Genomic DNA, 22,995 nt, shown 5'->3' with positions numbered 1-22,995 from the left:
CTATATTTCTCAACTGTATTTTATGTATTTTTATCTATTTTAATGTGTTTTGTGTTTTTATTGTGTATGATTTTATTGTATATGATTTTATTGTGAGCCACTCTGAGTGCCCTATTGTAGGGTAGAAGGGTGGGATCGAAATATTTTAAATAATAAAATAAAATAAATAATATGAAGCCCATGTGAAATATTGCTGGCCCTTTTGGGATCAACACTGCACACCCAACATTCTGTTACATTCATGTGATGTGGCTGTATAAAACACAGCAGCTCCCTTCAATCAGAGCTAGTACAAGACTAGGGGATAATAAATATTTATTATTAATAATAATAAATATTTATTATCATTTATTAAATGTATGTCCCACCCTTCCTCTCAGAAGGAGCCCAGGACGCCCAACAAAACACAAAAAACACTCTAAAATATCTTAAAAACAGACTTCAAAATATATTAAAACAAAACATCTTTAAAAACAAATTAAAACAAAACATCTTTAAAAACAAATTAAAACAAAACATCTTTAAACATCTTTAAAATAAAAGCTTTAAAAACAACTTAAAATGCAATTCCAGCACAGACATAGACTGCGATAAGGTCTCTATACTTAAAAGGCTTGTTGACAGAGGAAGGTCTTCAGTAGGCACCAAAAAGATAAATACAGATGGTGCCTGTCAATGGTTGCTAGGTCTCTGGTTTCTGCCCAGAGACTCTGGAATTTTGGGGTCCTCTCCAGGTCTCTGGATGAGTCATCTTAATCTCCAGACTCTCAAATTTCAGTTTTTTAAAAATTTCAGTTTCTAGATGGTCTGGTTCATGAGATACACACCAAAACGTCAGCAGCCCCCCGTAACTTCTGTTAAATGAGCTCGTAGCTGGCTGTTCTAACTCCACCCTTTCAGGTTTGTAGCCAATAAGTGAAATCAGAGTTGTGATTTGTTGACCTGCAGGCAGTAGCTAGACTGCATTGCAAACTCAGAAAACTGTTGTTTTTTCCTGCTTATCTGAAAATCTCATAAATTGAGTAAGTATATAGCTTTCAGTCTTTTTCTCTTTTGTGTGCAGGAGTCAAACAAGTTTAAATTTTCCTGGGCTGTAGAAGAGGGCAGTGTTTTGAAAACCTTCCCAGTATGAAGCTTTAGTCCTATACTTATTTTTCTGGGAGTAACTAATCCTACATATCCAGAGTAAACCCCACTTAATTCAATAGGACTTACTTTTGAGTAGACATGGTTAGAATAGTGCTGTAAATTAATGGGACTTTTGAGTGAACATAGCAAAGAATTGTGTTTGTGTTGTAAATCTTTATCTCCCTCTCCAATCCTATTTTTAAAGCAATTAGGCAGGGCTTACTTAGGTATCACTGCTGTTATTATGTAGGAAACTAATACTGATTTTATTATTTAAAAAAATGTTCTGCAATGACCAACTAGTTTTGAAAACACACTATTATATGGAGTGTATGTATTTTTACATCTCCTGTGTGTGTGTGTGTATCCAACAATCCTGTAAGGTAGGGTTGCCAACTGGAAACCAAGGCAGTTCACAATAAGAAATAAATCCCTTTAAAATGCAATAACCATAAAAACAAGTATAAACAATTGCAAAACAGCCTAAAGTGGCATGATTCTGAATTTTGGGTTGGGTGAATGAAATTTCTTTTCACTTGAGGTTGCAGTTCTGTGCATGCTTTCCTGTTTGAGTAAGCCCCATTGAATACATTAGGACTTGCTTTTGAGTAAACAAAGAATTGCACTATAAATATCTTTACAGACTGTGTAAATAATAAACATCTTTGATAGTCATGCTTATATAAATATTTCTTCATACTGTGTCCCAATAAGTATCTAATTTCACACTATGGTTGTATATTATTATTTCCTCTGCATCTTAAGTGTGCCCTTATTCCTTGAGGTGGTCATGGTTGCCCTCTGTTGTATTCATCCTGAGGGGCAAATTGGGCTGAGAGGTGGTGAGTAGTCCATGGTCACCCACTAAACTTAATAGCTTATTTCCATTAAAAAAAATTAATTAAAACAATTTACATGCAGGCAAAGTTTATTAAGTGGATCCACACAATACATTTAAAGCACATCCAATGCGGCACCCACAACATGGAAAGCACACCTTGAACTTGGCCTGGTAGCAAATCAGCAACCAGTGCAGATTTCAGAGCAGAGGTATTATGTGCTGACAGGGTCTCAGTCATGTTAGCACTCGTGCCACAGCATTCTGCACTAACTGCAGCCCCCGGGTCAGGTTGTGCTGCATGGGGATTTCTGTGACCTTGGCTGACTGGCTGCTAGGATTTTCTTAGTTTTGTTTTTTCGTTAGGAATCCTGACTGGTTGTCTGTGGTGAGTTTTCTGCCACACACATAGGAATCTTGTTGTGGTTGGTATGGTATTGCATTTAGGAAATCATCATTGTCTTTTTCTTTTTCTATTTGCATTTCATTTACATTTAACCTTACTTCCTTACATCCATAGAAGCAACAACAATAGTTCCTTGTGCTCAGCTCAACTACCTTAAACGCACTGATGAAGCACCTTGTTGGTGGCATGACAGTTTGTTTCTTGCCCAATAGTGGTAAAAGAGAATTCACATACTGAGAAGTGTGGTTGCAATTGTTGTTCCCAAGCTGCTGCCTGTGAAGGTAGACCAAACCATGTGTGTTTTCTCTCTGTCTGTTATTACCCACTTGGAACTGGCCAAAATCACGTGGGCCCCTACATGTGAACAGTTGTCCATGAAAGGAGATGTGATGTTAGGGGCAGATCTAAAAGCATGGCCCCACTCTTGCGTCAACACAGAAATGCTCTACATGCAAGTAATACATTAATAGGGTTTCTAATTCCAGGTAATCTGTCTCATGGGCAGGAAAAATAGGTAAAAGGGTGAAAGTGGTATTCTAAACCTGGTCTCAAAGAGAATGGCCAACACAACTTTGTCATCCATCCTTTGTTATATAGGCCAGATGCACTAGGAATAACCATGATAAGGACTACAGATTAGATCTGGGGTATTCCAAATTGGAATAGAAAACATTAGTCTAGCAATACACCTATGTGTCAAATACTTTTCATGACTTATACAACACCGACACAGCATAGAAAGAAGTCTGATACTGACTGGTGCCATTTCAGTTCTAAAATTAGGCTGCTTTGGGTCTTGGCAGTACCAGCCTGTTAGACTCTGCTATTCTGAGTTCCTTGGAGAATATTATAAATAACACATGCATCAATTTAGTTTATAAAATATTCCCACAGATCATCATATTTAATCAGATTCCAGGATCAAGTCAGTATCTCCTACAATAGTTCAAGCTACTAGAATTCTCCTAAACAATTGTTGTATCAAGTTTTCAGTTTCAGGAATGGGAATTCTTTTGGCTGTGGCACCTTTGGTAATTTTATTTACCAGATCACAATTTACTTCAAAGGGACACTGGACTTAAATTGACAGTTACATAGAAGTAACTCTTCTTGCAAGTAATTTTCAATTCAGTGATTACATACACAACATCAACTCCAGCCACAATTCTTGTATTCCAACAGTTGCTGTGGTTACAAGAATATTGGGGTTCTGTGCAGCTCATTAAGTGTAGGAAGGTAAATGACTTCAAACTTCGAATATAAGGTCACTGATGAAAAATATTACTTACATAGTGAATAGTTACCCTTTGACTTACTCACCCCAAGATTTTAAATGCGAAGGGCACACATGCTTTGATTATTTTTCAATTATAATATGACTACTACATATCATGACATCCTCTCTTTATGAAGTCAAATCCAAACTCTCCCCCTCTGTCTAAGGGCCAAACTAGATGAAGTGGCAGGGATCTCTCCTCCCCACAATAGGACTGGACCTGTTGCATTGGAAGAGAAGGCTTAAACAACATAAGAACATCAGAAGAGCCTGCTGGATCAGGGCAGTAACTCATCTAGTTCAGCATCCTGTTCTCACAGTGGCTAACCAGATGCCTGTAGGATACCTGAAAGCAGGACCTAAGTGCAAGAGTACTCTCCCCACTTGTAATTCCCAGCAACTGCTATTTGGAAGCATACCACGACCAAAAGGCTAATCCCTTTCCTTTGCAACATTTCACCAATATCAATGACCCCCTTGTAATTTCTATTTGTCCCTTAGGGCAAATTTCCCCTTAGGGAGAAAATTTAAATTGGAAAAACAACATGAGAAAAAGAGTTAAAAGCAATCCCCTCCAACACCATGACCCCAATCCAATTCCCCACTTACCCCACAGTGGCTTCTAACTTTTTTACAACAACAAAAAAGTGAGAACTTTGGTCCCAAATCTCCACTTTCTCATCTGATTTGGCCCTTATTAGAGCCAACTTTCTTCATTAATGAGACTGTCAGACAAAGGAAGAGCTTTATGGCAACTTCAAGGTTAACTGTTTTATTATATAGCCACGAGAGTGGCTGTATACTATAGATTTTTCACATTTCACAATGCTAAATTGAAAATACCCCATGCCATTCTGATGCTTCCCATAAGCTCATTTCAAAACAAAACCTTACAAAACTTATAGTCCTGAACTCAGAAATGCTTGCTTAACAACCCTGTCAATTTTCATGGCAATAAACAGAACAGTCAGAAAGAATCGAGAGTTCAAAGTCTAAAGAGAGAGGAAAAACCCCAGACCCTTTCTGGACATTTTTCTGTCAAGAGTTCTCATAATCTGTTGAAATTCATTAAAAATCACCCATGTTCAGAGAGTACCCGTAATCCTGTTACTGACCTTGCCCCATACTCTGACCTTCATCTTCTGCACTTTAAAAGTTAAAAAAAGCCTGCCTGATTTTTAATTAATTCAATAATTTTTGCATTGAACTGAATAATGTCAGGCATGCTCAGTAAGAAACAACTGTCAGTGTTCTAAAAGCCAGACTCACAGCTGCTTAGCTTGCCTAATCAGGGGGCCACACCCACACCAGACTTTGATTTCACGTGAGACAGTAATGGCTTCCCTTAGAGAATCCTGGGAAGTGTAGGTTGTGAAGGGTGCTGAGAATAGACACCTATTCCCCTGAGAGAGCTCCAGTGGCCAGAGTGGTTTAACAGTCAGCTGCTCTGACTGAAGCTCTGTGAGGGGAACAGGGCGTCTCCTAGCAACTCTCAGCACCCTTCACTAACTACACTTCCCAGGATTCTTTGAGAGAAGCCATGACTGTCCAAAGTGAAATAAAGGCCTGATGTGGATGTGGCCAGGGACAGCTTTGGTTTATATTTGGGTTGGAGGCTACATGTGCCTCCTGTAGAATAAAAAGGTGGGGGAAACGCTGAAAAGCAATGATACTGTTCACAATGTTTTCCTTTTGGAAAGGAAAGGGGCTTCCCCTCTGCCCAGTGCCCACCCACCCAATCTCCTCCCCTCCTCGTCCTCCCCTCCCTGCCCCTCCCCCAGGTCAGTGTTGGATTACGACCTGGGAGACCACGGTTCAAATCCCCACACAGCCATAAAGCTCACTGGGTGACCTTGAGCCAGTCACTGCCTCTCAGCCTCAGAGTAACGCAATGGTAAAACCACCTCTGAACACCGTTTACCATGAAAACCCTATTCATAGGGTCGCCATAAGTCAGGATTGACTTGAAGGCAGTCCATTTCCAAACATGATTGCACAGAAATAAATCTACTTCCTGTGTAGCGTGGAAGAATTTGGTAACATGTACCTCTGTGTATATGGTGAGTGGTGGCAACACCTGCAATCAGCCCAAATAATAGAAACAAGACATGTGCTGTGCTGATCTTGTTTTAGCAGGGAGGAAGTAACATTATTAAGACAGTTGACGATAGTCATTTTAAATATGTCTGATTTACTTTGCAATTTTAGTAAAGTTTCCCATAGGAAATCATTTTCTTTTGCTTCTATTTCTATGAATATGTGAAGTACAGCAACACTTTGCAAAATTTACACTAAAAAACTCCAAAAATAATTGCGGAATAATGGCACTGACTATTCTGCAGAATAGTCTCCAGTGGACATCAGGAGTGTCTCAATTTGCACAAGATAAAACAGTGGGAGGTGAAATATATTCTAGCAAAATTCTAGGTGTGCTCTATGTTTTTAATTGAACGTGCCCACCTTGTCTTAAATGAAGTGGTTTAAACATAGCTGGCTGAAAACATGCATCCTCTTTTTTCCAACAGCTAGAGTCATTGCTGAAGTAGCAACATATTGGAATCAGTCTAATTTTACATCAAACGGCAGTTTCATCTGTTAATGCAATAGAACATTAGAACATAAAGAAACAGAACATAACCTCCAATTTGAAACACAAAAGGCTGTCTTCACCATCATATGACATTGACCAATAAAAAGGCTTTGAAATTAATAAAAATAAATTTGACACAGGTTTCTAGGATGAATAATGAGGGAAATAAAATTTCCTAGATTAGATTTTCTGTAGAAACAATAACAACACAGGAATGAAGCAAAGTAAGAACACCAACAAACATACAAAAATGTAATTCTCCATCTTTGGAGATGGCAGGTGTTGCCACCACTCATCATATGCTCAGAGGCACATGTTACCAAATTCTTCCAAGCTACACAGGAAGTGGATTGGACTGTGAAAGACCAACCTAAATTGTGTTTGCATTTTGACAGATTTGTAGGCCAGTACAATATCTCAGAGGAGGTCAGGTCTTCTGCTCCCCTGATGCATTCACTATAGCTGCCCAATTGCCCTGCTTTTTAAAATTTGATAGAAATATCTGTGGGCTGTAGGTACATTCTTAAACTGCAAAGTTTTTTGCCTATTAGTGAATTATAGTATAAGCTTTCATGGGCTAGAGTCCACTTTATCAGATGCATGGAGTGTTATCCTCAGTTGACAAGTATATCTATACCTAAAGTATTTCTATACCCACAGCTACACACAAGGGCACAGAAACCCCTATGCAAACCTTAAGACCAGCAAAGTGGCCAGACCTCACTTAGACGGTCCAGCCTTGAGAAGTTCCTAAGAACTGCTACTAGATTTGCTAGTTTTCTTGGCAGGATTTCTGTGACTGATATAATTGCAATTAGCTGAGGAATCTGCTGGGACATTTGTTCCATGAGCTGGTCTTGGAGGGGAAGCCTGTGGCTCTCCTTTGTACAAAAGGGATAACTGTTTCAAACAATTCCCAGCTGGCCAGAATATCTGTTATAACTAAATCTGTAAACCCACTTTGGCAGTACTCTCCCTTCTATTCTGACACACAAACAGCTAAACAGGCATATTCTGAAGCAGAGATTACAGTGAAAGTGATACGTGTGGTTGTCCTGTTAGTCTGTTGTTTTTGCTCTGCATGATGTAGGTTGGCTGGTTTTGCAGCACTGTAGAAGAAAAAGGTTATACTAGTGGCAATACTATATTCACTAACCTGGGATATTCACTATTCTATATTCACTAGCCCCATTGAACTCAGTGGGATTACTTCAAAGTAAGCATATATAGGATGCTGTCAAAGGCTTAAAATTACCCTGCTCCATTGACTTCTATAATCTCTAAAACCAGCATATTATGTTATGAATAGCATAACGAGATCTCTTTTTTGAGAAAGTGGAGGAAAAGCTGAGTGAAAGATCCTAACATTTTTGGAGTGCTAATGGTAATGAGCATGCTTTGAGGGAGCAGATGCTGAATTTAAATAAAGAAGTGGAGTACTTTCCTTGTGACAATGAATCACACATTAAGTGTAGCATAGGTTTGCTGTCGTGCCAAGAATGGCTCAAAAAGAAAACTAGTCAATTATGATGATGTATGTCTCTGTGTGTGTGTGTATGTGTGTGCGCGAGAGTGAGTGTTGCGTGTCTTTCAAATATCTTACAAATCAGGAACATTAGCCAAGCAATCTTGGCTAAGGCATAGAAATGACAGCATGTACACTGTTTCAGTTTTTAGAAGGTGGCTGTTCTATTAGCTCGCATATTCCTTGCTATTCACTCTGAAGTAAAACTTTCTATGAATGGCTAAAATCAAAAGCGCAGAAGATAAGGGAAAGCATAATTACTAAAAGTAAACCTTGTTTCCATGAGAAGAACATTCAGGCAGATGTAGCTGAGAGAAAGCAGATGAAAATTGCACAAATACACAATCAACATTTCAGCTATAAATAAAAGAGATTTCATACTCCCCACAATTTAAAAGAAAAGAGAATGTCACATTATAAAAATAAGGCACTTAAGCAGCTCCAGATAGGGCTGTATTCTTGCAGGCATATATTTAATTTGTGCAATACCCAAAATTACTGGCTAATGCAAACATAAAAGAGAACAGCAAGTTTTAGAAATTCTGATTATATTGGTGACCTTGTCAGGCCAGTTAAAACTGGCATTTCAGCTAGGAGAGCCTTTGTATTTTCTGGCCTGAGAAACTTTGCCTCTGTCTCATGTATTATTCAATAGTAAGCAGAACAATGAATGAAACAGACTTTTGAAAGTGAGAGGGTTTTTTTTCTAAGGGGGAAAAACCTGCTATGGATAAGTAACGGTTACTCAATTTTCCCCTACAATTTATGGGGAAATTGCACCTTTTACAAAGCTGAAGATGTTCTTGCTTGTTATTACAGGAACACCTTCAATTTTGCACATTTCCCCATGCTGACTTGCTGTCCGCAGGGTGCTAGTAGAACAGCATATGGTACAACGTGGCCTCTCCCTCTCTTCTTATAGAAAGCCACAGTACAAACTCTGGCAAGCAACAACTGTAAGAATCAACCTCAAAGGTTCAGTGAAAGATAGTTGAGAATTCCAAGAGTCCTTCATTTGTAATAGTTTGATGGATCACTCAGAATACTGAAAGTGTACACTTGTTTTCATCAATACTAATTTGCCTAAAATCACATACAGTATTATTTCTCTCATTACTCAGTTTAATTATCTGAAGTCTGGGGATCAATATCCTCAGAACTACAATTATGATACTAGATTTTTCATGTTACACACGGATTGCATTAACTTTCTGGAGTCTCACATTTACTTTAAGACAGATAGATAGAACAACAGATAAACAGAGTGCTGGGGGATTGATATTTTAAAAGCAAGCCATCATTTATTTACCCTGTTCTAAAAATGCTGGGAATGTAGGTACAGTAACAGGTAGTATACTGACCTGTGAAAAAGCATACAATTTTATTATTTAACAACAACGGAATCACCATTTTTTGTGTCTAGTTTATATTGTTCTTTTCAAGGCAGCATTTTGGATATCCTACAGATCTAGCTTTATATAGGCAAGCAGTGCCATTAGAATGAATTTGATGCCTTGTAAAGATGGTTATAGTTTTTCATGGTCCAAACAGATTTCAGCAAATCTATGAAATTTACTCGGGACTTGGAAATATATCTGTTCTTCTTCTTTAGCACTGGAAGCTAATATATCCTGAATTTTTATGCGCTCATCTTGCTGTCTGCCCAGGACACACCACCTGCCACTTTGGCATAGTTTGCTTCCTATGACAGAGCACATGGCCTAATACTTTGGAAAGTAAAAACAAAGTAGCACATACAATTTTAGTGCCACAAAGCTTTCCTCCTGCATTATAAATATTTTCTTTCTACTAATAAAATACCTACCCTTTTAATAATGTTGAGTGTAATAGGCAAAATGATATGACTGAGAAAATAAAACTGATTTATCAAGGAGGGAGAGAATCCAACTCCGCTCCTGTGTTTGAAACAAAATCTTTATAAAAATTGAGCTATTGGATCGTGCTGGAGGTGCAAATCCCTAAAATATATTTGGCCAAAGCCAATGCATAAATGGTGCATGCCTTCAGCATATAGTCCACTGCCAATGCCCAAAGATACAGCCCAAGGAATTGCTTAGCTGTCTAAAGCAGCATGCCATACCATAGCTTCACACTTTTCACATTCTAAGTGGTCACAGCTACACCAACAGGGAAGATGTATTACATCAATGGGAAGAAGCCACTTTTTGTTCACATGAAGGTAAATCACATTGGCTATCAGCCTCAGGGTTACTACTACCAAGTAAGTGGTTGGCAAATTTTCCTCCTATCAGCAGAGTTCCTTTGGACATTTTGCATATTTATTGATATGCCCATGTAAATTATAAGGTAGGATATGACATCATGGTGGTGTGGGCTCATATGTTCACATAGGCACACACCACTTTATAAAGAAAATGACTAAGCTAGAATAACCAAGTGGCTGGCAGTACAAGAAGGGCTAGGGAGATGTGACAACTTCAACTAAGCTAACAGACGGGAAATCACTTGATCTGGTCTCTATACATCTTTAAAATCATGCTCTGTGAACATTGTTATGACAGTGAAAAACAAGATTTTTTCCCTGTAAAATTAAATGTCACTCTTGATAGCATAATATCGGAAACATCATCCTTCCAAGTCCACACCAATATGTTACACAGAAAATTAAACTCTCTCTGTTTATTGAGTGGATAATGCAGTCTTCAAATGTGTGAGAACCCCTGCTAGGTGAGAAATTAAAAAAGGGAGTGCTATAAAGTCTAATGGTATGTATGAAATACAGGAAAAAGGTAACTTAATTGGTAATCAGAAGAAATCATAAAACTAATCATGCAATTAGTGTATTAAAAAGCCAGCATATGAGGTATGTATAATTACCAGAAAACAATGCCTTGGTGGCTTCTAGCATTAATGAATTAACAATTATGTGTTTTTTGGTGGGGTGGGGGAAAGCGGAAGGAAAGAAGGAAACATATACAAATCACAGCATGTGAGAATTTTTATTTTAAAAATAGTTTTCTTAAATAATTGGACACAATTCATTGGCATCCTGCCCTACAAAAGCCCCACTGCAGAGAATGCAAGTTGTGCCAGAAGGTGGCTGGGCTCTGATTGTGCAGGAGAGGTTCTGGGTGGATTGCACCTCTTAAAAGTCCAATTCAGACATTATAAGCCCCTTTTCAATGTTTTTCATTAACACAATGTATGTGTATGGAGGGTGGCATTGCAGTGGCAGGCTCTGCCCCTGACATACATGCATTCATTGTAACCCTTGCATTTACAAGTGTACATAAAGAGAGCTCTCTTGGTGCATCTGAGAACCCTGCTTTTCTACGGCTCAGAGTAAACACATATATTTAGTGTACACGTGTTTGTTTACCTGTGGGTCTCTTTGGTGACTCTCACTGTTCTATGTATGCGTGTTCCTTTTACTTGTTCACACAGTCAGTCCACCTAATTATGCAAGCTGATGTATGCAAGTTCCTGGATGATATCCCAGCAAGAGATAGGAAACAGGTATGCAGGAAATGTAACAAAATGCTAACAGTCAATACCATATGCTGAGTAAACACGTTGCACTATAAGATGTTGCTATGTCTATTGTTTGGAAGACAATATCATTCACAGATTCTAGTTACCACATTCGCACAAGTGACTGTGCAGTCTCCACCTTTGATTTATTTGGTCTCTCTCTCTCTCTCTCTCACTCACACACACACACACACACACACACACACACACACACACACACACACTTTCTGAGTGAAAGCTTATATACTTATATAGTAATTCTTATGAACACTTATATGTGCACCCACAGAGCATTAATGTGTGTACTACACAGGGCTAAGTGTTAACATGTTTTTCTGGGAAAGCCAACAAAGCAAGTTTACTCTCTCCAGACCTCTGCCTCTCTAGCCTTGGAAGTGAGAACAAAGACAGCACCTAAAAAGAAAGACACCCCAAACAAAAGAACCTCAACAGCAGTAAAAACAAATCACCAAAACATGTGTCTGAGAAATGTTGTATAAGCTTATGGTTCATTCAGTTAAAAAATTCTTAAAATTGTTTTTAAAAAAAGATATATGCCTTTAGGAGGAAGTGATGCTTATTATTAATTGACTGATAATCTCAAAGAGAAAGATATTAATGTCTTGATTTTTAGAAGAAGCAACAGAAAAATTACAAATTCTCCCCAACACCTGCACACCAAATCATGCTTAAGCTTTCTAAAGGGTTTAGAATGAACCTGCATCAAGGATATCTGCTGGGGAAAGTGCCTATTAATCACAGAGGATAGTCTGAAGGCACATGATTTTGCTGCTTTCTTATAATAGGGTGATCTTGGCCTACTCAGTGCTTCTTTGGGAGGAAAACTGTGGGAGTCCCATGTAAGCCACTCTGAATTTTGCTGAGGAAGAATCAGAGGGATAGATACAATAAATAGATAGCCCTGATATGATACAACTTTGTAGTTTGACTCGTGGTTCAAGACTGCTTACATATATGGGATAATATATTCTTTGACAAGGCCTTGTAGAAAGGTATTTTTAAGAAGGGCAAAGACCTAGAATTCAGTATTATCATTAGGACATAAAGTCCTGCAGACGAAGTCTAAACATGTCCTCTGTGTCATTAATCTGACTGAACAGGAGCACAGTAGCAGAGTTCAATAATGCAGTGGCTGCAGTGCTGGAATGAACTGGGGCTCTACTGAAGCTCAGTAGTGTTGGACATGTTACACTCTCAGACTAATCTATCCAAGAAAGTTGTTATGAATTTTTTGGAAGGGGAGGGATCACAAACAAACAACAGTCACAACTGCTGCAATTTATTTTGGGAACCTGAGGAAGGCAATGGTAAACCACCTCTGAATACTGCTTACCATGAAAAGCCTATTCATAGGGTCGCCATAAGTCGGGATCGACTTGAAGGCAGTCCATTTCCATTTTAGAGTCAAATAGGGTGGCCAAAAAACATAAGTTGCATCACCAAAAAAGAGGACATGAATTTGCATATGATGATGTATGTGTTTAGGTGAATATTTAGAAATAATTACTATGATTTAAATCGAAATACCATACATCGATCTCACCATAATGGGGAAGAAACCAGGTAACTTGTGTGCCTGCTCAGACTGCTGACCAGGTACTGCTAAACTGTGGATGGTCAACTTCAAGGCTCCTGCTCTCCCTCTTTAAGGTTCTTTAACTCTAAACAAGTCTTGGGTTAGACAATCCTCAAACAGATGACACCTTCAAATAAAGGATGGATAGACATTTAGAACAGAAGAGCGCCCTCTGCAAAGTAGGACAGACAGCCACCCTATTATTCTCAGTTTTGGACGCAGATATTTGACTCTATAGAGTCACATTTTGAATTATGAACATTTATGCATGCACATGAGACAAAAGGAAATTATTTTGTATTTGCATTGACCACAGCAGTAAAATCAATGGTAACTGGGTGAGAAAAGTGCACACACATACACACAGTCTGAACACCATATTCTGTTCTGGGAAATTAGTCCCATTTGCAGACTGTCCTATTGAATGTTGAGCTGTTGAATGATTGGAAGAGCCTCATATTTCCTCCTTATCTTATCTGCATTTTTCTTAGTGGGAGAAAGATATAGCCTTAAAATCACTAAAATCTGCAAAGGCTAAAAATTACAAGAGGTTCTGAGGCTGTGCTGCCACCTACAGGAGGCTGGGAGGCTTCCATCTACTGCTCCTGTAAGAACATTGTTCCCCACTGAGATCTATAGAGCTCCTTTAGAACATTATCTGTCATGTAGACACAAGAGAGGCACTGCTGGAAGCAGTCTTCTAAGATCAGTCTTCATGTCTGAAGTGGCTTGCAAGAGCTGCTGGGTTGGGTTTCAGTGCTCAGCGTTCCTTGTGACAGGACTCTACCTATAACCTCATAGACTTTCCACCAGACCTCAGCCATTCTGCTGTGGGTAAACCACTGTTGCTCTGTTCATCCAAAATGGGAACACGATAATTTGGAGACTGCTGCCATTTACCTGATATACAAAAAGTGCATGTATTATTTGGGTTGGTTAGCTCACACATTGTTTAAGACTTGCATTCTTCTCCCACTCTTCTGCCCTAGTTCAGAATAAACAACGTGTTCTTTCTGTCAGGCATGTGTTCTGCAACTGCAAGTGGGGATAAATTTATGTTATTGAGATTCTCAGTTTTCAGAGTGGGGGTTTGTTCCAAAGATTATAAGAACCCAGCCCCTGTTATTGCCAGTTATCGGCACCCTGGTTTTCCTAAACTCTGTTTTATCTTAAATGATAAACTCTTCAAAATGCCATGTCTGCTCTCCCTGCTTGCTGGCCTCTTTCACCTAGCCTGGAGGATGGGACCCTGACTGACTGACTGACTGACTGACTGACTGACTGACTGCAGCTACGAAATCTGCTACTACCTGAAGTTGCCAGAGACCATCTTGAGTGTGAGGTGTTGTTTAGGGGCTTCTCTGTTTGGGCCAAAATTTAATTCTCCTGGTCACTTATTTTTGCTGTTATTGGGATTTTGTTTTTGTATTTTATTGTTGGGCCTTATTAGGAATTATAATGGTGTTTCAATTTATTGTATGTTTCTTAAGACATTTCCTTTAACTTATTGTTTGACTATCTGAATTTTGTGTTGTAACAGTAAGTTATGTAACCTTTTTCATGTTGTGAGCCACCTTTAGCAGGGATTACTATGGAAAGGCGACATACAAATAAACCATGAGGATGATACAATGGAATAGTCAAAAAGTGTATTGGTGATGTCCAGCCTAAGTCATTTTTAACACAGACCCATTAAAATCAAACAAGTTACTTGTTGACTCTGGGTATGACTAAAGTTGGATGCCACTCTGCTTTTTAAAAATGAGACTTCAGCATGTGTATTAACTAGTCTTGATTAGGGTTGCCAGGTTCCTGGCCTGAGACTGATCCTGTATCTTTAGGAGAAGAAAAGGTCAGTTAAGTGCAGGTGTTCTTGCAACTCTGTAATGGGAAAAACCACAATGTGAACTTCTCCCTTCCACCTCCCCAACTTTTAAAGATGCAGAAGACCTCTTGGAGGCCGGGCCTGGCAACCAAGTGGTCTTCTGTATCTTTAAAAGTTGTGGAGGGGGGAGGGAGTAACACTGAGCCCACCCATGTAGCCGGTCATGCCCTCGACCTTGTATTTGTCCTGGGAGGGGTGGGGAGTGTTCTGAAGTTAGGGGCTATCTCTTTCACCCCCGTGTCATGGTCAGATCACTATCTGGTGAACTTTGACTTCTCGATGCCACACACCCTCCGCAAGGGTAAAGGACCTATTAGAATGGTCCGCCCCAGGCGCCTGATGGATCCGGATGGATTCCTGACTGCGCTGGGGGAATTGGAACCTGCTGAAGGTCGCCCAGTCGAAACCCTGGTGATGGAGTGGAATGAGGGAATCACCAGGGCATTAGACCAGGTGGCTCCGAAACGTCCTCTCCCCCTGAACAGAACTCAGACAGCACCGTGGTATACAACCCGGTTGCGAAGTCTGAGACAGGAGGTGAGACGACTAGAACGCCGGTGGCGGAAATCCCGCTCTGAAGATGCTCGGACACAGGTTAGAGCAGCAATAGCTGCCTACCAGGTGGCAATAAAGGCAACAAAGAAAGATTTCTTTGCTGCCTCTATTGCATCCGCAGAGTGCTGTCCCAGGAAGCTGTTCCAAGTGGTCCGAAGCCTGGTCGGTCCAGTCGCTCAGGAACCCTTGGAGCATTCTAAGGCTTCCTGTGACAAATTGGCAAGGCACTTTGCCGATAAAGTCGAACACCTGAAGAACTCGATTCCGTACACTGTGGATGCAGTAGAGGATCCAGAGTTGACCAGTTGCAATCCGGTTCAGTGGAATCGGTTTCGGCCTCTTCCTTCTGAGGATGTGGACAAGGTACTTTCAACGGTGAAGCCTACCACCTGCCTGATTGATCCTTGCCCATCATGGTTCCTTATGAACTGCAAGGAGAAATTGGGCGAAGGGATCAGGGCAGTGGTAAATGCATCCTTGAAGGAGAGTGTAATGCCACCGGCCCTCAAGGAGGCAATTATAAAACCCATCTTAAAAAAGTCCTCCTTGGATCCCCAAGTCTTGAATAACTTTTGCCCCATTTCGAACTTGCCATTTTTGGGCAAGATCATTGAGCGAGTGGTGGCTAGCCAGTTGTCAGCACACTTGGATGAAACGGATTATTTGGATCCATACCAATCGGGTTTCAGGACTGGACATGGTACTGAAACAGCCTTGGTCGCTCTGGTGGATGATATGAGGAGGGCATTAGACAGGGGAGAATTCACCTTTCTTGTCCTCCTGGATCTCTCAGCGGCTTTTGATACCGTTGACCATGGTATCCTGTTGGATCGCCTGGAGGGATTGGGAATAGGAGGCACTGTTTTACAGTGGTTCCATTCCTTTCTCTCTGACAGGCACCAACAGGTAGCATTGGGGGATGAGGTTTCAGACCCTTGGCCCCTCACTTGTGGAGTCCCACAGGGTTCTATCCTCTCTCCCATGCTATTTAACATCTATGTAAAACCACTGGGAGCCATCATCAGGAGTTTTGGGCTACGGTGTCACCAATATGCTGATGACACGCAGCTCTATCTCTCTTTTAAATCCTCACTGGAGTTGGCTGTGGAGACCTTGTCCAAGTGCCTGGAATCCGTGAGTGGGTGGATGGGAAGGAACAGGCTGAAGCTCAATCCTGATAAAACCGAGGTGCTACTTGTGGGTGACAGGGGAAGGTTGGGTGTTGTTGACCTGAAGCTTAATGAGGTGAGACTTCCCCTGAAAGATCAGGTCCGCAGCCTTGGGGTTGTTCTCGATTCCAAGCTGTCCATGGAGGCTCAGATTTCGGCAGTGAGCCGGGCAGCTTGGTATCAACTACACCTCATACGGAGGCTGCAACCCTACCTCCCAATTCATCAGCTCCCACTGGTAGTACATGCCCTGGTCACCTCTTGATTAGACTACTGCAATGCGCTCTACGTGGGGTTACCCTTGAAAACAGTCCGGAAACTACAACTGGTGCAGACTGCGGCAGCTCGTTTGCTTACAAACAGCCGCCGCCGTGATCACATCACGCCAGTGTTATTTCATCTACATTGGCTTCCAGTTGTTTTCAGGGCCCAATTCAAGGTGTTGGTGTTAACCTTTAAATCCCTATACGGTCTCGGCCCAGTTTACCTGAAGGAGCACCTCCAGTACCACCAATTAAGCCGCCCCACTAGATCAGCCACACAGGGCCTTCTCTCAGTCCCACCAACGAAAACAGCTAGGTTGGTGGGGACTAGAGAGAGGGCATTCTCAGTGACGGCCCCCACTCTCTGAAACTCCCTCCCGTTCGATCTCCGCCATGCCCCTTCCCTGGATACATTTCGCCGGGCCTTAAAAACCTGGCTCTTTGGACAGGCCTTCGGGATCCGCAGGGTGGGCTAATTTTTCTATGATTGTTTTAAATTGTTTATTGACTGCCCTACATTGTTCTATACTGCTGCTATTTAAAATGATTATGGTTGACTGCATTGTATTTTATTCTGTATTTATATTGTATTTTATCAATTTCAATGTGTACGTCGCCTAGAATGGCTTCGGCCAGATAGGCGACACAAAAATTAAATTTTACTTACTTACTTTTACTTACCTTGTGGTTTTTCTCATTACAGAGTTGAAAGAACACCTGCATTTGGCTGACTTTCTCTTCTCCTAATGATACAGGATCAGTCTCAGGCCAAGAACCTGGCAACCCTAGTCTTGATATACAATCAGTAGTTTAGCAGAATAGCATTGGGGTGAGAATGCACATGTGAGGTTGCACAGGAATGTGGCATGAGCCAGGAGACAATATCGATTTAAATGTCACACACCAGATATAATCCTGTGTATGTGCTTTCTCAATGACATGCAATGTTTGCACTTGAAAGTAAATTTTTAACTTAGAGCAACACTCAAACATGCAATCCCCTACATGCCTTTTGAATGGGTCAGTTTCATGAGGATGGTATTTATTTATTTTTACATATAAGGCTATTTATAAACCATCAACATATGAAAAATATTGTGGCACGGTACACAATAAAATACAACAATGCAGTACAATAAAATGCAATAAAATAATTAAAATATCATAAAATACAGGAACAAATGACCAAGAATGAATAGAATGATCTATAAAAAACTCGATGATACAAAAATATTTTCAGAAGATGGCAAAACATTAAAATTTTAAATGTCTATCATGTGCATTTCCTATTCATTTAATCTGGCTCTTCTTTTAACATAGAAGACTTAATAGGTCGTATGTTAGTCCTACACAGAGTAAGCCCATTGAAGTTAATGGACAACAGGCTCATTAATTTCAGTAGGGTTACTCTGAGTAAACCTTAGTTGGATACAATGCAATGACTGTATCCAAAGAACTACTTTTGACATGAAAACTCTGTCAGTGAGACCTGTGTAATTGTATGCCCTTGTCCACATATGTCATTGACTACACATGTACAGGAGGAATATATCTTTGGGTATTGAACCAAAAGTTATTGTGCACCATTGGACAAATGCATCTTCCTAGTATGGTGAACTAGTAACAAGAAGAGGAGCCACTGCCAGAACAATGAAATAAATGATTTATTACAGAAATAGAAAAAATAATAATTAATTATATAGCATTCAGACTGGACCAGCAACTATTTGGTTAAATCTATAAAGAGTAGAGGAGCTCACGACAGATAGGACATGAAGAAATAACATGCTAGTACTATAATAAAGTGATAGGAAGGCAGGAAAAAAATTATCATCACCAAATAAACATGAGTGATGCCCAATTAAGTCAGAAGGTAAGTAACACTTCCCTGGGAGGCATCTTCCTTGAGAATTTTGAAAGAGGAAGTATTAGAGAAGGAAAGAAATCACAGCACTGATGTTACATATCCCAGTTTGGAGGTAGGAAAAGAGCGTTTTCTCCCAGGGGATGCTGTGGATCATAAAATCCTTTTCAGGTGTCAGGCCACTGATTGGAGTTGTCCTTTACAAGTCTATGATAGGGGAACAGGGAGCAAGCAAAGCCTTTGCATGTCTCTTTAGGCTTGTGTGTTATGATGAGGCTCTTTGGGTGGAGGACAATAGAGGAATACAAGGCTGTATGTTCCTTTAAAATCTTAACTAAAGCAGAGTTTAACGTTGACAAAGCTTGAGATGAGGAAGGAGAAATGGGGAGAAATGTAGAAGTGTGAGTACAGCTAACAAAGCTGATTGCCTTCCCAAAGCCCTCAGTGCACTTAAGAATCTTAAGCTTTAGATTCTTTCTGAAAAGTTTTGTTTCCTAGATCAAAGCAGGAAAAGGGTACTGTAAGTCCTAGGAGGACCTATGTTTTCCTGCTTTGCTTGAGTATAAAAGTGTGTGGTGTGTAAGAGAGGTTTCATGTACGCATTTTGGGTGGAGGTCCTAAACTTTAACAAATGCTAATGAGTGACCTACTTATGAGCTTACTGGTGATTTCAGTGCCTCAGGCATGGAATTTTCCTCCACTCCAAGGATGACCTTGAGTCTGGTCTGATGCCAGATCCCACGGGGCAAGGCAGGTCAGGATTTACAGAATTAGAGATAGCTCTGAGTGAGAACTTATTCTGACAGAGGATGGAAGCAAACAGCATTTTTAAGCCTCTGCCCCCCCCCAACTGCCTCTCCAAGACTCCACCCTCTTGTGGAGAACTTAGATCCTTAAAAGACCAAGCTTCTGGCTTGAAGACAGGAACATCTTCTATGTTTGATGGCCTCCTGCCTAGTGCACTTCCTGTGCTGCTGGACCAGTGAGGTACTGTGGAAGGCACTGAGCTCCTCAGACTTAGTGGAAGATGTCTGGGAGGGTCATGGCTCTGGCTGTACAGGGCCTGGATCCTGGGAGGTTGTTCTGTGGGCTCCTCTGTCAGCCACAGGCCCATTGGTCTCCTAATCTCCAGGAGCAGGCTCAGATCCCTGAACCTGGTCTGACTCCTTAGCTGATGCTTCTGCAGCCTCCGACTCTGTGTCTGGATTGCTGCTGGATTGGGGGGTCATGACATCAAGACATAGGCAACAAGGAAGCTATCTACATATTCCAGAGTTCTCACACCTCTTTGCATAATGTTGCAAGTGCTAAAGGATTATCTTGTTCTAATGCTCTATGCTCTAAGCCCAGGCTTAGTTTACTTTCCCAAGCAAAATGGGGTTCCCTAAAGTCATGCTTAAAATGGCAGCAGGGCCCAGCTTCTCAATAATACTTGGTTTTCTGAAAGTTGATCTTAAATAACAGCTGTATTTAACACAACAGAAGTCAGTCACCATCTGTCCCCATTCTCCCCCAACCTCCATTTAGGCTTATAGCAGCTTGTTTGCCTTTGTACAAGGACACAATAATGCCATCTCTTCCTTTCTGCTGACACCCAGCTCAGCAACATACATTCAAGGCCAGCTGACACACAATTAAGTTCATCAAGGCAGTGGTACTTCTGGGTACAATTTGCACTACAACTTTAGGATGGCTCTTCTTTCAATTTCTGTAAGTTCTTTCCATGAATAAAAAAAAAGGTAAATTTAAAATGTTGCAGAGTGACTCTTAATCAGAAAGCCTCAAACCACCCCCTTCACATTGCCTTTTGAAGGTGAGGATCTGGCATACCAACGGTCATAAAAATAGCAAGGCAGAACATAGTGAACTGGAAACATACAGGGCATATATTTGTGAACTGTACTCCATGTAAACAAAGAATCTACTTTCGAGTTTGAAATAGGGGCAGACCAGAGTACATAGAGCAGATAGTATGATCTCTATTGAGATATGCTTGGATTTGAGCCCTCTTCCTCTGGGAGCCCTTACCCATAATCTCAGCAGCTTGTGTAGCAGCTTGTGGTGGTTATTCAACAGCTAGGGAAAGAGACTTCATATTATCAAATGTGTTCTGTGTTATTTAGTTTAGATGTTCAAGGATCCAGGGTGAATTCCTGGCACTGAAAACATCTTCCATGGCTAAACTTTGGTGAGACCAAATCCAAATGAAGCACCATCTGAGGACTGCAAATTACCTATTTCTACGCTAAATGTTGCACTGAAAAGTGTTATGCCTCTCGGACAAAAAGGATAAGCAAAGATGGCATTGTGATATCTCCTGTGTCCTGGGGCATCTAAGGCACTAAGGACAAGCGAGACAGTGTAACAAGAGGCATCATGCTGTTTGAAGCGGTCAGATATCATATGAGTTCAACCAAATGCGACCACCTGGCAAATTGGATTATATTCAGAGTCATGATGTGTCCCTGCCCCAGCAATTTAACTATAAGACATTCCTTTCTGAAGGAATTCAACTTTTACATCTTCTGTGTGCAGATGTAGTGAGAAGTAGGAATTTCTTTCTGGGTACAAAACTTTAAATGCAAACTAAATTGAACCTCCCCCCAACAAAGACTCAAGTTTAGGAAGAAGTCATTTAAGTTTTGCACACAGAAGGGAATCCCTAGTGGCTGCTACAAAACCAGGATGTTTTTAAAACCTGTGAATTAATGCACCTGTGGGCAACAAGGGACTGGGAAGCGGGGTGGGTAGCTATGCTGGCATAGAAGAAATCCAGAGGAGGAAAGAGCCTGATAAGAGCCTGATTTTGTATAGTTTGCAAAAACAAATTACCAGATCTTATTTAAAGCAGATTACCAACATACTTGGTCATAAGCAGTATTTTTATACTATTTTATGTTCACCGCCCAGAGAGCTATCGCTAGTCGGGCGGTATATAAATTTAATAAATAAATAAATAAAAATAAATAAGCAGGGCTGAGAAAAAAGCACTGAAAAAAAAATCATGTTGAAGCTATATTATGTTTGCATAACAGCAGCTGATACTATGATAAGCTTCCCAGGACAAATCCAGTACCAAATGGAAGATTCATGATCCACTGGACTGGGAAACCATGTGTGCATCTGTTTGATATCTACATATGCTTGAAGAGCAGATTTCCTTTATGTCCATGTACCATCCCTTTTTCTTCTTTGGTATGGCTGGAAGGTCTTTAAGGCCAGGAATATCTTTTTGCATTTGATAGTGCTTAGAAAAATGGGGCCCAAGAGAAGTTGCAATGAGATAAATATGTCACACTCTTCAAGTGAATGTGTCTCTTAACACCCTGTTCCTCAGGTTTTTGGTTTGCAATGAAGAATAACAGGCCTCAGTGGTGTTTAGGTCAGACCTAGGTCAGCTACCTTCAGGTGAGAAGAATTCAGTGGAGAGTTTCTTGTAGCTGTCATGAATAGAATTTGCCAAGGTGAGAATAGTGAAACGATCTTACTCAGACACCTGTTCTAACTTGGCTATGCTCTTCTGAATGCCATGCCAGCTGTCAGACCTGGCTCCTTTGCTGCAGATTGGGAGAAAGACAATGGCAGTCTGTAGCTAGCATGGAATAGCCAAAGCAGAGTCTTCTAGTTGTTCAGATAAGCACTTTATACTGTAAAAAGATATATTTGCTGGTCTTCCTGCAGGGTTCATTCTTTGATCAGAGCTGGCTGCTCAAGCAAAAGCTCACTATTTCAGGATGCACTGTGATCTCATTACCAGGCATGACTCAATATCTCTGATCTCTGAATAGGCTGTTTTTTTTTTTGTTTACTTGCAACTTATGCATTGCATGATGACTTAAAACAAAATGGAAGGAGAGGACACTGCACTGGGATGCCCAGATGCTTGGGACCAAAGCAGAACTTCCTATCTGACTTAAGACAATCAAAAGTAGCCAAGATGGTAGGATTTTGCTGTAGTAACAGCAGTGAAATGCCATCAAAAGTTTGTGGACAAAAATGTGGTTCTCATAATGATGCTTACCAACTATGCTTTTGAACCTATTGTGCTGAGTGTACATTTGAGAGTATGAACTCTGGTTTGTAAAAAATATACTTGGGTCAAAAAGAGTTGGAAGATATTAGTATGCATGGTACAGTAAGCTATCACCCCTAGCATGATGAAGAAAGAAAATAACAAAGTAGTGTGTTACATATTAATTCATGGGTCACCAACCTGGCATCTGTGGGTGCCAGTGTTCCCCCAAATAGATCCTATGGAGCCTACAAAAGTCTCAGTAAATATGCTTCCAAATTTCACACTCCAAAAGAGACTCTTCCCACTCAGTTCCAGTTTGCACTGGCCTAGCCTTTCCTATATTGAACATACTGGAACATGCCAACATTTCA

The 22,995-nt window shown here is 40.5% G+C and overlaps 1 protein-coding gene across 1 annotated transcript in view; it reads right to left on the bottom strand.

Moving 5' to 3' along the window:
- Positions 1 to 22,995, bottom strand: part of PTPRN2 (protein tyrosine phosphatase receptor type N2) — a 1,065,701-nt gene that overhangs the window by 312,581 nt on the left and 730,125 nt on the right. The gene's annotated exons all lie outside the window — the stretch shown is intronic.

Source organism: Rhineura floridana, chromosome 10 (assembly GCF_030035675.1).
Source record: "Rhineura floridana isolate rRhiFlo1 chromosome 10, rRhiFlo1.hap2, whole genome shotgun sequence".
In the NCBI taxonomy this organism is placed as follows: domain Eukaryota; kingdom Metazoa; phylum Chordata; class Lepidosauria; order Squamata; family Rhineuridae; genus Rhineura; species Rhineura floridana.
Note: the sequence above shows the minus strand (reverse complement) of the source record. Positions and strands in the feature narration are given on the sequence as shown.